The 5,195-nt window shown below is 36.1% G+C and overlaps 1 pseudogene; it reads left to right on the top strand.

Moving 5' to 3' along the window:
- The first annotated feature begins 1,775 nt into the window (after positions 1 to 1,775).
- Positions 1,776 to 2,237, top strand: LOC102496064 (RNA-binding protein 3 pseudogene; annotated as a pseudogene).
- Positions 2,238 to 5,195: the final 2,958 nt, after the last annotated feature.

Genomic DNA, 5,195 nt, shown 5'->3' with positions numbered 1-5,195 from the left:
TTGAGTGGGTACATACAATGTGTATCTTTCAAAATCCATCTTACTTAGTTCAACATTAAGTCTTCTATATTCATCCACTTTGAGTCAAACTATGGGATCTCATTGTTTCTTATACCTTGAGCTATTCAATAGTACATATGTGCAACAGTTTTTCAACCCAGCATCAGTTTTTGGATTCTTAGATTGGTTCCATGTTTAGGCAATTGTAAATAATGCTGTAGGATACAAGGATACGCAATTATCTTCCCAACTGAATGTTTTCCTATCTTTTGAGTAAATACCGAGAAGTGGGATTACCTGGTCATATGGAAGTTCTATTTGTAGGTTTTTGAGAAAACTCTGTATTGTTTTCCACAGAGGTTGTAAAAATTTACATTCTCACCAACAGTGTAACAGAGTTCCCTTTTCACCTCATCCTCAACAACACTTGTTATTTATTTTTTTGATCCTAGACATTCCAACTGGTCTTAAATGGAATCTCACTGTGCTTTTAACTTACATTTCCCTTATGACAAGAGACTTTCAGTATTTTTTAATACACCTTTTGCCATTTATAAGTCTTCCTTGGAGAGTTATTTATTCAATTCATTTGCCCATTTTTTTAATGTATTTTTCTTTTTAGTGAGCTGCTTGAGTTTACTATATATTCTAGATAATCACTCCCAGTCTGAGGAATAATTGGCAAATATTTTCTCCCACATGGAACTTTTAAAGACTAAAACTTGATAAAGAAGAAAAATTATACCAAAACAAGTTTAAGGTATCCACATGCAGTTGAATTAAGTTGTATTTTTATTAGTAAAATGCAAATTAAAAGCAAATGAGACACTACTTCTCACCTACATAAATGGACATAAATTTTTAAAAAAGAAAATAAAAGTTGATAAGAATATGGAAAAACTGGATCCCTTGTACATTACTAGTAGGAATTTAAAGTGGTGTGGACACTACAGAAAACAGTTTATGGTTCTTCAAAAAGTAAATGGAAAATTACCATATGAACCATCAACTCTACTCCTAAACATATACCCAAAAGAATTGAAAATAGATATTTAAACAAATACAAGTACATGGAATGTTCTTCACAGCACTAGTCACTACAGTCAAAAAGTAAAAACAGCCTAAATGTTTATCAGTGGTTGAATGGATGAATAAACTGTGATATATCAACACATTGAAATATTTTTCTGCCACAAGATGGAATGAATAACTGATGTGTGCTACATCTTGGATAAACCTTGAAAACATGTGAAGTGAAAGAAGTCAGATGCAAAAGGTCACAAATCACTGATTACATATGACTATCCAGATTAGACAAATTCATAGAGACAGTGGATTTCTGGTTTCCAAAGATTCAGGGCAGGGAAGGATGAAGAGTGACTGCTTAATGGATACAGAGTTTTCTTTTTGGGTGATGAAAATTTTTCAGACCTACATAATGATGATGGTTGTACATCATTTTAATGTATTAAAGTCACTGAATTATCTACTAACATGGTTAAATGGTGAGTTTATGTAAATTTTACCACAATTAAAGAAAATAAAAACATGCTTAGAAGTTAGGAAGTAGGTAGGCAAATCCAGAAATTATATTTATGATAAGAGATGGTGATAATGGTGTCTCATTTGTGTGGTTTTGAAAGTGAGAATTAGAGCTGCAAACAACCAGAACATGTGAGTTAAGAAAGGGATAACAACAGCCTGTTCTCGTTGCTCTTCGGAGCTTGTCGTGTCTGGTTCTTTTATTTTAGTTTTCAGGACTCGAATTCACCGCCATGTCCTCTGAAGAAGGGAAGTTCTTTGTGGGCGGGCTCAACTTCAATATCAATGAACAGGCCCTGGAGGACCACTTCAGTAGCCTCCTGCCTATTTCTGAGGTGGTTGTTGTCAAGGACCGGGAGAGTTGATGATCCTGGGGTTTTGGCTTTATCACCTTTACCACCCCAGAGCGTGCCTCTGATGTCATGAGAGCCATGAATAGAGAGTCTCTGGATGGTCACTAGATCCATGGGGACCATGTAGACAAGTCTGCCTGGGGAACCAAAGGTTGTGCCTTTGGAGCTCGTGGTCACAGCTACTCTAGAGGTGGTGGGAATCAAGGATATGGGAGTGGCAGGTATGACGGTAGAACTGGAGGACATGGTAATGGGTATGGAAGGTCTAGAGACTACAGCAGCAGCCAGGGTGGTTATGACTGCTACTCAGGAGGAAATTACAGAGACAATTATGACAACTGAGATCAGGTCTGCACACAGAATGTAGATACAAGAGGAATAACACTTCTGATCCAGGGTCGTCCTTCCAAATGGCTGTATGTATAAAGATTTTTGGAGCTGCGCTGAAATATCTGTTTTAGTACGTCAACATCTATTATTGACTTGAGTTCCCAAGATAGCTTATTGAAAACCTTTTAGAAAGCTCCATGTGTTTTAAAAATTTTTTTTTCTCCCGTTTCCTGACAAGTTTTGGAACATTTGTAGAATGGGTATTTTTACTTTTATCACTTATTTATTTATTTATTTATTTATTTATTTTTTTAATATGGCTTCTCAGGATTATAGATTCTGGCTAAAAAAAAAACTTCGGCCAGACTTTTAAAATTAATATGTATCTGAGATCAGCAGATGGTGTAATGATCACATCACTGGACTCCCATGTAGTCAGCTGCGGTTTGAGTCCCAGACTCAGTGGCTTAAACTCACGCTGGGCACATTTGCATGCATGCCCAAATTATATATATATATATATACTGCATATGTGATATTTATCATGTAATGATAGGAAGTGATTTCCCAATGTACCTTTTAAGAAATCTGCACAAAGAACATTATTACTTAGAGGTTTAAACACACACACACACACACACACACACACACACACACACAAAATCATGGCTCTGATTTTCTGATTATATAGAAGAGTTTCTTAAAAGTGTTTGTGAATGTCACTATTTTTTTAATACTAGAAAAAAAGGATATTCTGTTGTTTCTCATGTAGTGTTTAAAATGTCCTTCATGGAGCTAATTAAAAGATGAAACGTGAAAAAAAAAGATAACAAAATTAATGCTTTTTGGAGAAATTTGTTCACCAGAGAGACAGAGAGAGACAGAAAGTGAGAAATCACCCCACAAGGGGGGATAACCATGCAGCAATCCCTTCTCTTCCATTCTTCATTCTCCTCTCGGGATTTTGGGCATGCATCCACATACACTCAGTGTGAGTTTTAAGCTGTTTGGTCTGGGACTCAAACCATGGTCAACTACATGGGACATAACCATTATGCCATCTACTGGTCTCATACATAAAGCATTTTAAGGTCCCCATGAGAGTCATTGAATCTCAATTATTATTGAACAATCCACAGCAAGATATTTTTTACATTGTCATCCAGTGTACATCCATGACTGAAAAAAATTTCACAAAATAATACTTGTCCTAACCATATGTACTGCCCACTGATGTTTTCTAATCTAATTCATTTTGTTTTAAAAATATATTGATTGTGGTCATTCATTTGATTTCATAACTCATTAGAAAATTCACACACTAAAAAACACTGCTGTAAAGAGTTTATAGTGACTTCTAAGTAAAGAGTTGTATGGGATCAGCAGATGGTGTAATGGTTACATTGCTGGACTCCCACATAGTGGACTGTGGTTTGAGTCCCGGACCTGGTGTCTTGAAACTCACACTGGGCACATGTGGGTGCCTACCCAATAATCCTGAGAGGAGAATGGATAAGAAGGGATTGCGTTATGGTCATATCCCCTGGGGAATGATTTCTCACTTTCTCTCTGTCTCTCTGTTTCTCCAGTAAGCACACACCCTATAGTAAAAATCTCTCTTTTAAAAAAAAGTATAAGAAGAGAAAATAAAGAGAGAAAAGACTCTTACCTATGCACTATCTTCTCTAATGCTGTGTAAGCATGCATTGGCAAATGGTGAATTGGCTATATTTTTCAAAATCTTTTTTTTTTTTTTTGGAGAGGTTTTCGCTATAGGGCGTGTACGCTCGCCAGACAGACAGAGACAGAGAGACAGAAAGCGAGAAATCACCCCCCAGGGGGGATGGCCATGTCGCAATCCCTTCTCTTCCATTCTTCTCTCGGGATCTTGGGCACGCATGCACACGCGCCCGGCGTGAGTTTAAGCCACGGGGTTCAGGACTCGAACCACGGTCGACTACGTGGGAATCCAGCGACATAGCCATTATGCTAACTGCTGGTGCCTCAAAATCTTTTGAAGATAACATTCTATTCCAGTATTATGAGCTCCATGGGACAAAAGAATTGTTGAGCTAGTGCACTGAAACCCTTTGAAACAATTCTGTATTTGTATAGTGTTTTGTGAATTGAGAAGCATAAAGCCCTCTTGAGTAATTCTATATGGATGCAGCTAATAGGAAGCATTTTATATTCATGAATATTGTACAATAAATTAGTCTTCCTCAATTTGACAAAATTAGGAGATCTGAATTGTAATCTCAGCCCTTGTCACCTTAGACAAGTCACTTTATTTGTCTTGGCTTCAGTTCCTTTATCTGTAAAATTAAAGAGAATGTTAATTTCCCTTCTTAAAATATAAATCTATAATTCACTCTAGCAAGCCTATACAAGACCCCAGTTTCACACATATACACATGTATGCACAAAAATGTTTTGCATTAACATGAACTAAATTTATTGTAGGCTATAATTGAAATATCCATACCATTAGCATTTATCTATTTTAAAATAAGTGATGAGTGGGGTGATTTATTGAGCATATTTTTAATATTTTAGACATGTAAATTTTTATTTATAAGACATTCATAGTTTTTTTTCTTTTTTCATTAGTTGTTGATTGGGTGTGGTATCATTTAGTTACTGCAACTTCAGGAGCTTAAGTTAAGAAAGAGCTTATACCATTAAACATACATATTCCATGGCAGCTGCATGTCTTGTCTTTAAATTCTTATTCTGGTTATTGCCAACAACCTCAAAGAAAAATATCTGATTACATTTATGCTTGAGATATAAATGTCTGTTTTTTCCCACCACAACTATTCCCTTATGTTAGCTAGTCATTGAAATTACCCATACTCTAGAATCACATGTAACTAAGGGACTTGATGTTTTTAGTTCACCACCGTCTGGGAAAATTCCTGTGAGATGAAAGAACGGAAAAGACACTCCAGTCCAGTCATACTGAAGTAT

The sequence above is a fragment of the Tupaia chinensis genome, unplaced genomic scaffold (assembly GCF_000334495.1).
Source record: "Tupaia chinensis unplaced genomic scaffold, TupChi_1.0 Scaffold000140_1, whole genome shotgun sequence".
NCBI lineage: Eukaryota > Metazoa > Chordata > Mammalia > Scandentia > Tupaiidae > Tupaia > Tupaia belangeri.
This window is presented reverse-complemented; position numbering and strand designations above follow the sequence as displayed.